Source organism: Portunus trituberculatus, chromosome 4 (assembly GCF_017591435.1).
Source record: "Portunus trituberculatus isolate SZX2019 chromosome 4, ASM1759143v1, whole genome shotgun sequence".
Taxonomy (NCBI): domain Eukaryota; kingdom Metazoa; phylum Arthropoda; class Malacostraca; order Decapoda; family Portunidae; genus Portunus; species Portunus trituberculatus.
This window is the reverse complement of record NC_059258.1, coordinates 7084118-7101413: the sequence shown is the minus strand read 5'-3', so window position 1 is coordinate 7101413 and position 17296 is coordinate 7084118. Positions and strand designations below refer to the sequence as shown.

The window sequence follows — 17296 nt, the reverse complement described above, 5'->3', positions numbered from 1 at the left end:
CCCCAGATGGGAACCGCCTTGTCGTGGTGGGGGCTTGCGTGCCCTGTGACCTGGCGAGCTAGGCTAGAGGGGCTTAGGCCCTGCTCTGCCCTTTCGAGGGGAGAGGGCTACCCATGCTAGTAAGGTCGCCAGTGAGGGGCCAGACTAAATGGTTCCTACGTAGGCTGCCAGTGGACCAGCGGAGCCACCTGCTGGAGGGATCGCCCAATAGGGGCCGTCCTGTGCTGGATGGTTGGGTGTCCAGGCTGGGATGCTTTGGGAGGGGGGTCTCAGCTCTGTCGTGGACAAACATTCGTATCATGTGGGGCCTTTTTTTAAAACGACTGGTCCGCATGGGGACGAGGTACCCGTCCACGGCAGCCAGCGCTCCTCCCATTGTAGTCCCAGTAGGTGGTTTCCTTGCCCCTGGAGCCAATTTTTTGTGTAGCTGTTTTTTTTATGGGAAAACACAAAAAACTTTCACGTTCTCGTGAGGTGGCTGACCTGGCCCACGAGACGTCATCTTCAGGTCTGAGTAGGAAGGAGGATTCCCCTCCACAAGGGCCTCTCACAGCAGTCTCCTGTTCTGGGAGTTCTTCTGAGGAATGCATTTCTGCTGAATATGACTTTCTTTTGATGGTAAATGTTAATCTATCATTTTCCTATCATGCCTTGCACTCACTTCTCAAGGCGTATGGTACGGTTGTTCGCATTCGACTGGTTTATGATAAGGACTTTCCTTCTAATCGCTGCTATGTGACGTTTATGTCATGTGATGAAGCCCGTTTAGCTTATGAACATGTAGCATCTCTGCCCCTCGCCGGCCATGGCTTTAAAACTGAATTTCTCCAGTCACGTAATATTTCAGACAGTGACATGGATTACATCCCAAATGTTTTTGAAAACTATTTAGAGAATTCAGTTCCAGCAGTCCGCCAGATCCCACCTCCACGTTGGTTTGTGGCGTACTATAGAAATGGGCGTGGAATTTCATCCATGCCTCCCGGTACCTGTCCAAAGAAATCGGCACGATTCCTGAGGGGAATCTGAAAAAGTATGGGAAGGGGGTGCTTGTGCGAGCAAAAGATCTTACGCAAGCTAGGATGTTGCAACATCTCCCATGCCCTTCTGACAGCATGTTTGAGACTGTTAAGGCTCATCCCACCTTTAACTATAGCAAAGGTTGTGTTTATAGTCAAGACCTCTATGAATTCCCAGAAGAGGAAATACTAGCAATGTGCCCTAGCTCAGTACAAAAGGTGACTAAGATGAGGAACTCCTCCAACATGGTCCTTCTCACCTTTTTTGGGTCCACCCTTCCTGACCGTGTTAATATCGGTCCTATCAACCTTAGGGTGAGGCGCTTTGTTTCTCGCCCTCTTCAGTGCTTCTCATGCTATGGGTACGGTCACGGAAAAGCTCGTGTAAGGAAGCTTCCCGATGTGGTAATTGCTCTGCACTCGACTCGCATTCAGAGGAGCATTGCAATGGTGCAGCTTATTGTTTTCATTGCCGTGATGCTCACCAGGTACGTTCCAGGCAATGCCCCAGGTATCGCCTGGAGCAGGACATTCTACAGCTTGCCAATAGTCAGTTTATCAGCCTCGGTAGCGCCCGCCGTGAACTCCTGTACCGCCAGAAGGACGGTACTGGTGCGACATCCTATGCTTCATTGGCCGCTCGCTCTTCGGCTGAGTCTGCCGGTCCGAAGACAACTCCTCCTGCTACCTCTCGCTCTGTTGGGGCGGGTGGTCCTGTTTATCTGGCTAACAGGTTTGCCATTTTGGCTGATGACTCGGTTGAGTCATCTCTTAGAAGTGACGAGAAAATACGGACTTGACCAAAGTCACCCATGTAGTAGATGTCCATTTGCCACCTGTATCTCCTAAGCCTTTCAAGGGTCTAACTAAGCGGCACCGCGGCTCTGCGGAGTCGTTAGATTTAGCTCAGCATAAGCAGTCTAAGTTTTCTCCCGGTGCTTATAATCGTGAGTCCTCCAGGGACCGCTCTGCTAGGGTAGCTCCAGTAGTTTCTGTCCAGCCTTCTGTGACGCCCTCCGTCTCAGATCGGGCTTCTTATGATGAGGACGGTCTGAGCATGGAGACGTCCGATGATATTGTCACAGCCGTCCCTCGTGGACCAACTGTATCGGAAAGTGCAGTCCTGCCTGATCCTCGTCCTCCGAGGACCAGTAAAAGTGATGATAGTTCGCATCACCCACCGATAAGCCGAAAGGCTGAGGTCCAACGACCCGGCACATCTCAACTCCCGGTGTCTTCTCGTCGTTTGATTATTTCTAGTCAGGTCAGTCACGGGCAGCCTCAAAAGGCTCGCTCGTCCACTGCACCCAAATAGTCGTCTTCAAGCTTCTACAGTGGAACTGTAGAGGCCTTCGCGCCTCGTGGGGGGAACTCCGAGCTTTGCTGTCGGAGTTCTCTCCAGCCTGTGTAGCTCTACAAGAGACTATGATAGGTGATAGTACTTATTCTAGTCCTCCTGGCTATCGTGCCTTTTTAACACTCCTTTCCTGACCAGGGCCACCACGGTGGCACAGCTATTCTAGTCCGTCAGGATATACCTGTTATCCCGGTACAACTTAACTCTCCCTTCAGGTGGTTGCTGTTAAGGTCTTTATGGGACGACTGTACACCATCTGCAGTTTATATCTCCTCCTCGGCTTCCTGTCTCCAGGGGTGAGCTTGACGGCCTGGTGCGTCAGCTGACTCCGCCTTTTCTTTGTTGGGAGATTTTAACGGCCGTCACCCATTGTGGGATGAAGGTGCTAGTAATCCTCGTGGGGTTTTAATCGGTTCTTTTATTGAGGATGAGGGATTGGAGATTTTAAATTCTGGGATGTTACACATTTCCACAGTCCTACTGGGACTTTTACAGCTATCGATCTTTCTCTTTGTACATCTAATTCTTTCCTTGATTTTAATTGGCGAGTCCTACCGGATTTACACGGTAGTGACCACTTTCCGATTTTATTGGAATCTGTGAAATCTGAGCCACAGTCCCGGCCACCACGCTGGGTTTTAGACAAGGCAGATTGGCGTCGATTCACAGACCTTAGCTCTTTTATCCGTCCGCTGGCTGACTTTTCTACTTGTGCTGAGGCTGTTGATTATTTTACCGATTTTTTAATTTCTTTAGCGCTTCAGACAATCCCTAGGACGTCAGGTCGCTTTACTAAGCGTCCCGTTCCTTGGTGGAACGCAGCATGCACTGCAGCGGTGAAAGAGAAACGGGCAGCTTTCTCTCGTCTCCGGCGACATCGTGGGGACCCGCAGTGCCTGGAAGCTTTTCGGCGCTGCCGAGCTCGGGCCCGCCGCGTTTTGAAAGAGGCACAAAGAGCCTCGTGGAAAGCCTATGTCTCTTCCATAAACGTCCGCACCCTCTTACGGATGTCTTCAACAAAGTCCGCCGAATTGCTGGGAAGTATTCTGCTCCTTCCCCACCAATTTTGTTGTCTGCTGGGCGAACGGTGGCAGACCCTAGGAATGTCGCCGACCTCTTCGCGGAGCACTTTGCCAGTGTTTCCCAGAGGCATCCTGCAGCTCCGGGCGCACGTCACCGCCAGAGAATGGAATCTCTCGGCATAAACTTTTCTTCCGCTGGAGGAGTCTTATAATGTCCCTTTCTCTGCTTCCGAGTTGCGGACTGCTTTGTCCCAGTGTCACGACTCTTCTCCTGGGCCAGATGATATACCTTATGCCTTCTTGCGCCACATGTCTGACACTGCTTTTAACTTTCTTTTAAATCTTTATAATATGATTTGGCATACCGGTGACTTTCCATCTTCTTGGGCTGTGGCAGTGGTTCTCCCATTTCCGAAGCCTGGGAAAGATAATCTCCAGGCTACGAACTACCGTCCTATATCTTTAACGTCCTGTATTTGTAAAGTGTTAGAAAAGATGGTAAATATAAGACTCATGTGGTATTTGGAGAGGGGGAAGTACTTGTCACCGGTACAGTACGGCTTCCGAAAGATGAGGTCTACTACTGATGCTCTTTTATCCCTAGAGTCTTCCATTTGTGAGGCCTTCGCTAATCACCACCATCAAGTAACAGTCTTTTTGACCTGGAGAAGGCCTACGACACGGCTTGGTGTCATGGCATTTTACAGTCTTTGTTTAATTTTGGCCTTCGTGGCCACCTTCCTATTTTTATCCAGCAGTTTTTATCCAGACGTTTTTACGGGTTCGAGTTGGGAGTGTTCTCTCCGATGCTACTAGCTTTAAATGACGGTGTCCCACAGGAAGTATTCTTAGTGTTACGCTATTCGCAGTTGCAATAAATGGTGTTATAGATACTCTACCGGATGGCGTTCACAGTTCTTTATATGTGGACGACTTGTGCATCTCTTTGCTGCTTCTAGGATGTCACTGATTGAGCGCAAGCTCCAACTGGCGATCAATAGGGTGTCCAGTTGGGCCAACATGAACGGTTTTCGATTCTCCACCTCGAAGACCGTAGCCATGCATTTTGTCGCAACCGTGGTGTCCATCCAGACCCGGATTTATACCTCGCCAATAGACGCCTCTCATGCGTGGAGGCGACTCGATATCTTGGCCTTTATTTGACAACCGTCTCACCTGGGTTCCCATTTCCGTTCTCTTAAGGCGTCTTGTCGGCAGGCACTATCCCTTCTTCGGGTTTTAAGTCACACCTCTTGGGGTGCGGACAGGGACACGTTGCTGTTGCTTCACCGTACACTCATACTTCCAAAGCTGGAATACGGCTGTGAGATCTACTCATCCGCAACAGATGCACGACTACGCTCGCTTGACCCCGTGCATCATGCTGGGGTCCGCTTGGCTACGGGTGCATTTCGGACATCTCCAATACCTAGCCTTCTAGTGGATGCTGGTTTCTGGCCGCTCGACCTCCGGCGCCAGTCTTCGATGCTCCGGTGTTGGTTTCGCACCCACCGTCTTCCTGATTTTGTCCCCTGTGTGTCAATGTTGCGGGACTCGCGCTCGCAGGCGTATGTCACTCGACCGAGTCTCCCTAAACCTTTTGGCCTACGTGTTGCAAATCTCATGGCAGAGTTATCTATCGACCCCACTCCTGTGTACTCTTTCCGTCTCCCGCGAGTTGGTTATTGGCAGCTTCCTGTTATCATTATGCCCTGCCATGGATGGCAAGAAGGATTTTCTGCCAGCTCTGTCCCACACACGGTTTTTAGAACACTTTTTTATGCATTCTGATGATATCCCTGTTTTACTGATGGTTCCAAATCCGACGCAGGCGTTGGATTTAGTGTGGTTTTTCCCTCTTTTTATCGGTCTGGCAGCCTTCCTTCAGTGGCATCCGTCTTTACTGCGGAGCTGTCTGCCATAGTCCTAGCTTTACAAATAATTTTTACTCTACCGGTTTCGTCTTTTACAATTTTTAGTGACTGTCGCAGTGCTCTTACTTCTCTCTCTTGCACTATATCCTTTAACCCTTTGGTTTTATCAGCCCTGGAGTGGCTATACCTTCTTACACAACGAGGATATCGTGTTGGGTTCTGTTGGGTCCCTGGTCACGTTGGTGTTCCAGGAATGAACACGCAGATCGCCTCGCTAAAGAGGCAGCAAGTCGCGCTCCATCTCCTGCGTCTGTTCCGTTTCGAGATGTCTTTCCTCTAATTCGTGAGGCAGTTGCAGCAATCTGGCAGAGGAGATGGCTAACGGGGGTCGCAACCTCGAAAATGGGAGAGATCACTATTTCCTCTATCCCTCACTGGACATACACCCATGTTCGAGATCGACGTTTACAGACTTTATTGGCGCGACTGCGTATAGGTCACACGTACCTTACACAGAGGTACCTGTTGACCAGGGACCCTCAACCTTACTGTGATGACTGCCTGGTGCCGCTTACCGTGCGGCACCTATTGGTAGAGTGCCCTAGTTTGATAGAGTTAAGACACCGCTACCTATACCGCTGTCGCGGTAGAGATAGTGGTGTCTATTATATATCAAAGGTCCTTGGACCAAAGTGTCTGGCCCAAGGCCATGACGTTTTTAGATTTTTGGGAGAAGCTGGCCTTCTCCCAAAGCTGTGAATTTTATTTAATTTTATTATATGTATTTTAATGTTTTATGTATATTATTGTAGCTTTTTGTTTTTAATTACCATTAATTTTATCGTTTTTACTTGTTTTAGTTGTTTTACGTGTTGTTTTAAACCCTTTTGGTTTTAATTAAATAGTTTCATGCGGCGCCATATGACCTATGCTGTTGCGGCGCCTAACACCAAATCCTCCCTCCTCCGCATGGGGACGAGGTACCCCGTCCACGGCAGCCAGCGCTCCCTCTCATTGTAGTCCCTGTAGGTGGTTTCCCTTGCCCCTGGGGCCATTTTTGTGTAACTTTATATATATGGTGAAACACAAAAAACTGTCAGGTTCTCATGAGGTGGCTGACCTGGCCCGCGAGACGTCATCTTCAGGTCCGAGTGGGAAGGAGGACTCCCCTCCACAAGAGCCTCCCGCACCAGTCTCCTGTTCTGGGAGTTCTTCTGAGGGACGTATTTCTGCTGCATATGACTCCCTTGTGATGGTAAATGTTAACCCATCATTTTCTTATCACGCCTTGCACTCACTTCTCAAGGTGTATGGCACGGTTCTTCGCATTCGACTTGTTTATGATAAGGATTTTCCATCTACCCGCTGCTATGTGACTTTTCTATCATGTGACGAAGCCCATCTGGCTTATGAACATGTAGCATCTCCCTTGCTGGCTCTGGCTTTAAGACAGAACTTCTCCACTCTCGCAATATTTCGGACAGCGACACGGACTACATCCCAAATATTTTTTTTTGACCACCATTCTGAGAGTTCAGTTCCTGAAGTCCGCCAGATCCCGCCTCCACGTTGGTGTCTGGCCTACTACAAAAATGGGCGCGGGAATTTCATACATGCCTCCCGGTACCTGTCAAAAGAGATCAGCACGATTCCTGAGGGAAACCTCAAGAAATACGGTAAGGGGGTGCTAGTGCGAGCAAAAGATATCACGCAGGCAAGGATGTTGCAACATCTACCATGTCCTTCTAACAGCATGTTTGAGACTATAAAGGCACATCCCACCTTTAATTACAGCAAAGGTTGTATGTACAGTCAGGATCTTTATGAATTCCCTGATGAGGAAATACTAGCAATGTGTCCTAGCTCAGCAGTCCAAAAGTTGACAAAGATGAGGAACTCCTCCAACATGGTCCTCCTCACCTTTTTTGGTTCCACCCTTCCTGACCGTGTTAATATCGGACCTATTAATCTTAGGGTGAGGCGTTTTGTTTCTCGCCCTCTTCAGTGTTTCTCATGTTATTCGTACAGTCACGGTAAAAGCTCCTGCAAGGAGGCTTCCCGATGTGGTAATTGCTCTGCACTAGACTCACATTCTGAGGAGCATTGCAATGCTGCTGCTTATTGTTTTCATTGCCGTAATGCTCACCAAGTACGTTCCAGGCAATGCCCTAGGTATCGCCTGGAACAGGATATTTTACAGCTCGCTAACAGTCAGTTCATCAGTTTAGGTAGCGCCCGCCGTGAACTCCTTTACCGCCAGAAGGACGGTACTGGTGCGACATCTTATCCTTCATTGGCCGCTCGCTCTTCAGCCGAGTCTGCCGGTCTGAAGACAATTCCTCCTGCTACCTCTCGCTCTGTTAAGGCGTGTGGTCCTGTTCATCTGGCTAACAGGTTTGCCGTTTTGTCCAATGTCAGTAGAGTCATCTCTTAGAAGTGACGAAAACAATACGGACTTGACCAAAGTAACCCATGTAGTAAGTAGATATCCTTTTTCCACCTGTATCTCCTAAGCCATTGAAGGGTCTGACCAAACGGCACCGTGGCTCTGCGGAGTCAATCAATTTAGCTCAGCCTAAACAATCTAAGGTTTCTCCCGGTGTACATGATCGTGAGTCCTCCAGGGACCGTTCTGCAATGGTAGCGCCAGTTGTTTCTGTCCAGCCTTTTATGACGCCCTCCGTCTCAGATCGGGCTTCTTGCGATGAGGACGGTCTTAGCATGGAGACGTCCGATGATATTGTCACAGCCGTTTCTCGTGGACCCGCTGTATCAAAAAGTGCAGTCCAGCCTGACCCTCGTCTTCCGATGACCGGTAGGAGTGATGATGGTTCGCATCACTCACCAGTAGGCCGAAAGGCTGCGGTCCAACGACCCGGTGCATCTCAACTCCCGGTGTCTTCTCGTCGGTTGATTATTTCTAGTCAGGTGAGTCACAGACAGCCCCTTCAAAAGGCTCGCCCGTCCACTGCACCTAAATAGTCATCTTCAAGCTTTTACAGTGGAACTGTAGAGGCCTTCGCGCCTCGTGGGGGGAACTCCGAGCTTTGCTGTCGGAGTTCTCTCCAGCCTGTGTAGCTCTACAAGAGACTATGCTAGGTGATAGTACTTATTCTAGTCCTCCTGGCTATCGTGCCTTTTTTAGCACTCCTTTCCCTGACCAGGGCCACCAAGGTGGCACAGCTATTATTGTCCGTCAGGATATACCTGTTATCCCGTTACAACTTAATTCTCCCCTTCAGGTGGTTGCTGTTAAAGTGGTTGCTGTTAAAGTCTTTATGGGACGACTGTACACCATTTGCAGTTTATATCTCCCTCCTTGGCTTCCTGTCTCCAGGGGTGAGCTTGACGGCCTGGTGCGTCAGCTGACTCTGCCTTTTCTTTTGTTGGGAGATTTTAACGGCCATCACCCATTGTGGGATGAAGGTACTAGTAATCCTCATGGGGTTTTAATCGGTTATTTTATTGAGGATGAGGGATTGGAGGTTTTAAATTCTGGGGATGTTACACATTTCCACAGTCCTACTGGGACTTTTACAGCTATCGATCTTTCTCTGTGTACATCTAATTCTTTCCTTGATTTTAATTGGCGGGTCTTACCGGATTTACACGGTAGTGACCACTTTCCAATTTTATTACAATCTGTGAACACTGAGCCACAGTCCCGGCCCCCATGCTGGGTTTTAGACAAGGGAGACTGGCCTCGATTCACAGACCTTAGCTCTTTTATCAGTCCGTTGACTGACTTTTCTACTTGTGCTGAGGCTGTTGATTATTTTACCGATTTTTTACTTTCAGTAGCGCTTCAGAAAACCCCCAGGACGTCAGGTCGTTTCTTGGTGGAACTCAGCATGCACTGAAGCGGTGAAAGAGAAACGGGCAGCTTTCTCTCGTCACCGGCGACATCGTGGGGACCCGCAGTGTCTGGACGCTTTTCGGCGCTGCCGAGCTCAAGCCCGCCGCGTTTTGAAAGAGGCACAAAGAGCCTCTTAGAAAGCTTATGTCTCTCCCATTAACGCCCGCACTCCTCTTACGGATGTCTTTAACAAAGTCCGCCGAATTGCTGGGAAGTATTCTGCTCTTTCCCCACCAGTTTTGTTGTCTTCTGGGCGAACGGTGGCAGACCCTAGGACTGTCGCTGACCTCTTCGCAGAGCACTTAGCCAGTGTTTCCCGGAGGCATTCTGCGGCCATGGCGCACGTCACCGCCAGAGAATGGAATCTCTCGGCATAAATTTTTCTTCCACAGGAGGGGAGTCTTATAATGTCCTCTTCTCTGCCTCCGAGTTGCGGATTGCTTTGTGCCAGTGTCATGACTCTTCTCCTGGCCCAGATGATAATCCTTATGCCTTCTTGCGCAACATGTCTGACAGTGCTTTTAACTTTTTATTAAATCTTTATAATATGATTTGGCATACCAGTGACTTTCCAACTTCTTGGGCTGTGGCAGTGGTTCTAAATCTTTATAATATGATTTGGCATACCAGTGACTTTCCAGCTTCTTGGGCTGTGGCAGTGGTTCTCCCATTTCCGAAGCCTGGGAAAGATAATCTTCAGGCTACGAACTATCGTCCTATATTCGTTGACGTCCTGCATTTGTAAAGTATTAGAAAAGATGGTTAATGTAAGACTCATGTGGTACTTGGAGAGGGGGAAGTACCTGTCCTCGGTACAGTACGGCTTCCAAAAGATGAGGTCTACTACTGATGCTCTTTTATCCCTAGAGTCTTTTATTTGTGAGGCCTTCTCTAATCACCACCATCAAGTAACAGTGTTTTTTGACCTGGAGAAGGCCTACAACACATTATCCCTTCTTCGGGTTTTAAGTCACACCTCTTGGGGTGCGGACAGGGACACGTTGCTGCTGCTTCACCGTACACTCATACTTCCAAAGCTGGAATACGGCTGTGAGATCTACTCATCCGCAACGGATGCACGACTACGCACGCTTGACCCCGTGCATCATGCTGGGGTCCGCTTGGCTATGTGTGCATTTCGGACATCTCCAATACCTAGCCTTCTAGTGGATGCTGGTTTCTGGCCGCTCGACCTCCGGCGCCAGTCTTCGATGCTCCGGTGTTGGTTTCGCACCCACCGTCTTCCTGATTCTGTCCCCTGTGTGTCAATGTTGCGGGACTCGCGTTCGCAGGCGTATGTCACTCAACCGAGTCTCCCTAAACCTTTTGGCCTACGAGTTGCAAATCTCATGGCAGAGTTATCTATCGACCCCACTCCTGTGTACTCTTTCCGACTCCCCCGAGTTGGTTATTGGCAGCTTCCTGTTAACTCATAATGCCCTCCTGCCATGGATGGCAAGAAGGATTTTCTGCCAGCTCTGTCCCACACACGGTTTTTAGAACACTGTTTTATGCATTCTGATGATATCCCTGTTTTTACTGATGGTTCCAAATCCGACGCAGGCGTTGGGTTTAGTGTGGTTTTCCTCTCTTTTTATCGGTCTGGCAGCCTTCCTTCAGTGGCATCTGTCTTCACTGCGGAGCTGTCTGCCATAGTCCTAGCTTTACAGATTATTTTTACTCTACCGGTTTCGTCTTTTACAATTTTTTTATTGACTGTCGCAGTGCTCTTACTTCTCTCTCTTGCCCTATATCATTTAATCCTTTGGTTTTATCAGCTCTGGAGTGGCTATATCTTCTAACACAACGAGGATATCGTGTTGGGTTCTGTTGGGTCCATGGTCACGTAGGGGTCCCAGGGAATGAACACGCAGATCGCCTCGCTAAAGAGGCAGCAAGTCGCGCTCCATCTTCTGCCCCTTTTCCGAGATGTATTTCACATTATTCGTGTGGCGGTTGCAGCAATTTGGCAGAGGAGATGGCTATTGGGGGTCGCAACCTCGAAAATGGGAGAGATCACTACTTCCACTATCCCTCAGTGGACATACTCCCATGTCCGGGATCGCTGTGCACAGACTTTATTGGCGCGACTGCGCATAGGTCACACGTATCTTACACAAAGGTACCTGATGACCAGGGACCCACAACCTTATTGTGATGACTGCTTGGTGCCGCTCACTGTACGGCACCTTCTTGTAGAGTGCCCTAGTTTGATTGAGTTACGACACCGCTACCTCTACCGCTGTCGCGGTAGAGATATCGGTGTCTATTATATCTCAAAAGTCCTTGGACCAGAGTGGCTGGCCCAGGGCCATGACGTTTTTAGCTTTGAGTTTTATTTTTATTTTATTTTGCATTTTAATATTTTATTTCGTTTTATTGTCTTCTTTAGTTTTTAAATATTGTATTGTTTTTAACTGTTTTTATATAGTTTTTATAACTACTCTGCCATTTTAAATTTTTGAAGCGGCGCCACATGACCTTAGCCGTTGCGGCGCCTTATATAAAATCCATCCATCCATCCATCCATCCGTTCTCTTAAAGCGTCCTGTAGGACAGCACTATCCCTTCTTCGGGTTTTAAGTCACACCTCTTGGGGTGTGGACAGGGACACGTTGCTGCTGCTTCACCGTACACTCATACTTCCGAAGCTGGAATACGGCTCTGAGATCTACTCATCCCCCAACGGATGCACAACTTCGCACGCTTGACCCTGTGCATCATGCTGGGGTCCGCTTGGCTACGGGTGCATTTCGGACATCTCCAATACCTAGCCTTCTAGTGGATGCTGGTTTCTGGCCGCTCGACCTCCGGCGCCAGTCTTCGATGCTCCGGTGTATGTTTTGCACTCACCGTCTTCCCGACTCTGTCTCTTGTCTGTCAATGTTGCGGGACTCGCGTTCGCAGGCATATGTCACTCGATGTTGGATTTGTCCATCGACCCCACTCCTGTCTACTCTTTCCGGCTCCCACAAGTTGGTTCTTGGTAGCTTCCGGTTGTTTCAATATGCCCTCCTGCCATGGATGGCAAGAAGGATTTTCTGCCAGCTCTGTCCCACACACGGTTTTTAGGACACTTTTTTATCCATATTGATGACATCCCCGTTTTTACTGATGGTTCCAAATCCGACGCAGGCGTTGGGTTTAGTGTGGTTTTCCCCTCTTTTTATCGGTCTGGCAGCCTTCCTTCGGTAGCCTCCGTCTTTACTGCGGAGCTGTTTGCCATAGTCCTAGTTTTACAGATTATTTTTACACTCCTGGTTTCGTCTTTTACAATTTTTAGTGACTGTCGCAGTGCTCTTACTGCTCCCTCTTCTTTTATTTCCCTTCACCCTTTGGTTTTATCAGCCCGGGAGTGGCTATATCTTCTTATCAAATGAGGATTTCGTGTTGGGTTCTGTTGGGTCCCTGGTCACGTAGGTGTTCCAGGGAATGAACACGCAGACCGCCTCGTTAAAGAGGCAGCAAGTCGCGCTCCATCTCCTTCCCCTGTTCCGTTTCGAGATGTATTTCATGCAATTCGTGTGGCGATTGCAGCAATTTGGCAGAGGAGATGACTAACGGGGGTCGCAACCTCGAAAATGGGAGAGATTACTTCTTCCACACTCCCTCAGTGGACTTACACCCATGTCCGGATCACACTCCCTCAGTGGACTTACACCCATGTCCGGGATCGCCGTGCACAGACTTTATTGGCGCGACTTCGTATAGGTCACACGTACCTTACACAAAGGTACCTCCTGACCAGGGACCCTCAACCTTACTGTGATGACTGTTTGGTGCCACTCACCGTGCGGCACCTGTTGGTGGAGTGCCCTAGTTTGATCGAGTTACGACACCGCTACCTCTACCGCTGTCACGGTAGAGATAGCAGTGTCTACTATCTCTCAAAGGTCCTTGGACCAGCTTCTCTGGCCCTGGCCATGACGTTTTTAGCTTTCTGGGAGAAGCGGGCCTCTTCCCCAATTTGTAAATTTTATTTCTTATGTATTTTAATGTTTTATTTAATTTTATTGTAGTCTTAGTTTTTAATCAACTTTAGTTTTATTTTCTTTATTTGATTTTTTTTTTTTTTTTTTTTTTTTTTTTACTACTTTTAGTTTTTTTTAAACTATAGTTGCGGCGCCATATGACCCCAGCTGTTGCGGCGCCTAAGGCAAATCCATCCACCATCCACTCCAAAGTGCTCTTTTGTTCTATCTTATTCTTCCATTCATTCAATCTCACATGTTTCACTACTTTGTCAATCTCACTTTTCCACTTTCTTACATCCCAATCTCTGCCTTCCCCATTTCTAATAACCATGTTCCAGTCACTCTCAACATACCTCCCCTCAATCCGCTGAAAAGTCCAACTAGTTTCCAAGCCACTCTTTACTGCCATCTTGACACACTTCTTCCCCCACCTGCTCCTCCTAACATTCCATAGAAACACCTTTGATTCTCACTATAGTCCGTTCATCCAAAGAATCCAGGCCGAAACTGCTAGTTCGGTTGGCAGCCCTGCTCACCCCCGCCGCAACTAAACCTTCCCGACACTTAAATTTTCTTCAAGTACATTTATTTTTCTTCACTTAACTCAATAGATATACAAGTTTATAGTTTGAAGAAAAATAAATGTACTTGAAGAAAATTTAAGTGTCGGGAAGGTTTAGTGGCGACGGGGGTGTGCAGGGCTGCCAACCGAACTAGCAGTTTCGGCCTGGATTCTTTGGATGAACGGACTTTTTTATAGTCTTGCATCGTCCATTCGCTCTAATCTAGCCTTGTACCTCAACGTTGCCTTTACATGTCTCTCTCTAAAAGTACTCTAGCCCATGTCTCCCCTCAGCTTCTATCGCTGCACACCTTGGTGCATTCAGTGCCATTCTTGCTACTTCTAACTTCTCTAGTTCATTTACATTCCACACAATCACATCCATATCATACATAATGAATGGAACAGCGACGCTCTTCCAAACTTCTCGCAGCACATTAAATTAACTAGCTTTCATCCTTGCTGCGCTTCCTAGTCGACCCACCCACTGGTTTACCATGCTTATCTTTTTTGTCTTCACACTGCCATTTGAACTCATCCATATCCCCAGATACTTGTATTCATCAGTCTGTTGCATCTCATTCTCACCCAGTCTCCACACTGACTCTCTTTCATCCTCTGACCTATACAATCATCACCTTGCTCTTAAGCTTATTCCAAAGTCTCTTCTATACCCATCTACAACATTCCAGAGCCAGCTGTAGTTTCAAGATCAAGATCAAGGTAGGGAGCAGTATTTCTTACCTACAAACACTTTAAACACTTTATTATGCTTGTCTGTAATACATTTATAAGCTTATGGTACAATTATTTTAAAGACAAACCTTATTTCATTAATTTATTGATTAATTTACGGAAATATTGTAACTTAAACTAGGAAAGATACCTTGGGAAATACGGGAAAGGTGAGTGTTACTGGAGGAAAGCTGTCATTCTCACTGATGCGAAAAAGTCAACCACTGGAAAGTAAACATTTTCAAAAACACTTTCTTTTCGAGCACTTTCTCGCAAAACTACTCATTTATTATTATTATTATTATTATTATTATTATTATTATTATTATTATTATTAGAGAAGTTTTGCGCAGAACACGAAAATCCCAGAATTAAGTAACGTTAGGTGTTAGCGTAAGTTAGGTTTAGTGGTAAATTTACAATATTACACCATACTCTCATTTCAGGATTAAACTTTACTTTACTAACCAAACCAGCACTCTCTGAATGTACACGTCCCGCCCGCTCTCCTCGATTCCCTGCTCCTTTGCATCTCCTCCACCCTGTTAGTTTGGTCACAATTATATGAAGCCACGCTAATGATCAACCAGAGAAAGAGAAAGAAAAGATAATAAATGATGGAAGTGGGATTAAGAAAGGAGATAGAAAGGAAATGGATAATAAAGAGGAAATGGAAATAAAACAGGAGATACAAAAATGGGTATTACTGCAGAGTTTCACCACAATCAGCTACGTGTTTTATTTTTTTTTTTTTTTTTTTTTTTTTTTTTTTTTTACCACCTCAAGAGATAGAGCTCCTGATTACGAGTAATTTGAACCCCATATATACTAGGTGCAACCTTTTTGAATGGCGACACAGATTTTATTTATTTTTTTTTTTTTATTTTTTTTTTTTTTAAGCGTGTTTTGGTGTTTTGGTGATGAGCCGTGACACTATAGCCTCCCGCATCAAATCCTGCCGCACACTGATTGTGTCATGCGCTCGCGGCGGCTCGGCGGGCTCCGTGACATACCATTGTCTGAACATGCGCTTAATTGTTTACGCTGATTGGTTCTGTTCTTTGAAACTGAAGCGGCGGCCAATGGAGAAAAAAAAAAAAATTTATTTCCACCAATCACGATGGCCCCTGAGGTTAGGTTTAGTTAGGTTAGGTTGGGTTGGGTTAAGTTAGGTTAGGTTGGGTTAGGTTAGGTTAGATTAGTTAGGTTTAGGTTTAGGTTCTTTTCTGGACAAAACTAATTTTTCTGGTAGATTTTGGCTTGTTTTTAATTAATTTACCAGTTGTTTTTTTATGCAAATCATAATATGTTTCGGGGCTGTAAAAAAAAATTGGTTGGTTTGCGCCAAAAACAAGTGGTATTTTAATCTAAAGCAAGCCGAAATCTACCAGAAAAAAATAGTTTCGTCCAGAAAGGGCAAGGTGGTGAAACTCTGTGGGTTTACTGAAAAATGGATAACAAATAGAGGAATAAGAGGATATTAGGACATTGCCATATGGTCACGTGTGTGTGTGTGTGTGTGTGTGTGTTGTTGTTGCTGCTGTTGTTGTTGTTGTTGTTATTGGCCAATAGTGTAGCTTCACATATGTGACGTCAAATCAGCTGGTGGATAAGCTGTGAAGGAGGTAGCCTAGAATCAAGAAGAGTGGGCAGGATGTGTACATTAAGAGAGTGCTACCAAACTCTGAGCTAACCTAACCTAACCCTAACCTGACATTATAACCTTGTCTGTGCCTCCCTGCAGGACCACCCCAGTTGTTACTAACCTAACCTAATCTAGTTTTTAAGCCCCAGAACTATAAACTAGTGTCCAAACCTTAACTAGAACTTAATCTAATCAAATTTTGAAATATAGTGAAGCATTGGTGACTGCTTACCAATAACACACCAACACTCACCACAGCTGCTCCCGGTTAACAATATAACCTAGCTGGGAGGGGGGGTGCAGCCCCCACGGATCCCTAACTTACTAACCAAACCCAAATCTAACATAACCTAAATTAATTTAAACTTAAATAGAGAAAATGAAGGTAAAAGTTACACTGTAAGTTGAAATAACGAAAAAGCTGTGATTTTCTTTAGCTAAATGTAGCAGATACAAATGTAGTCAATTGTTGGCAATTGTGCTCACCAATAACACAGCAGTGCTCGTCACAGCTTAGTCATTTAAGCAACTCTCGTCTCTTGCTAAAACAGCTTATATGAGTTTAGGCATTCTGAGGCCTCTCCACCAATTTTTCTTGCCTCTCCAACTGTTAACTCTGTACAAGGGCCTTATCTGTCCTTGTATAGAGTACTCTTTGCATGTTTGGTGGAGTTCCACTCACAGTTTTATTAGATAGGGTGGAATCAAAAGCTTTTCGTTTCAACTCCCCTCCTCTGCCTGACTTCAATCTTCAGCCTCTTTCTCACTGCCTAAATGTTGCATCTTTTTCTATCTTTTATCTCTATTTTCTTGCTAACTGTTCTACTGATCTTGCTAAATGCATGCCTTCCCTCTTTCTGCAGCCTCGCTGCACAAGGCTTTCTTCTTCCTCTCATCCCTATTCTGTCCAATCCTCTAAAACGAGTTAACCAGTATTCTCATTCATACCTTTCACTAGTAAACTGTGACCTGCTTCTGTATTTCCATTTTCCTATGACTTAACTTCTTTTAAGAGGGAGGTGTCAAGACATTTGTCCCAGACTTTTGACTAATTCTTTCGATCTTTTTGGGTGACTGCTATTTCAGTGGGCCTTTTTTTCTAATATATATTTTTTGCCTTTGGCAGTTCTCCCTCTTACATAAAAAAAAAAAATACCAGCTTGGCAGGCTCTCATTGGAAGTCTGTGACACGTAATTTATAGACACCACAAATTCCACAGGACCCACCATACTTTATTAATGTAAACAGGCC

At 46.5% G+C, this 17296-nt stretch overlaps 1 protein-coding gene across 2 annotated transcripts in view; it reads left to right on the top strand.

The window, feature by feature from the left end:
- The first annotated feature begins 14246 nt into the window (after positions 1-14246).
- Positions 14247-17296, top strand: part of LOC123512522 (metallo-beta-lactamase domain-containing protein 1-like) — a 28826-nt gene continuing 25776 nt past the window's right edge. The window contains exon 1 of one of the 2 annotated variants that reach the window (XM_045268952.1): positions 14247-14387. The gene's annotated coding sequence lies outside the window, so the exon portion shown is untranslated. The other variant, XM_045268967.1, reaches the window with a different exon arrangement.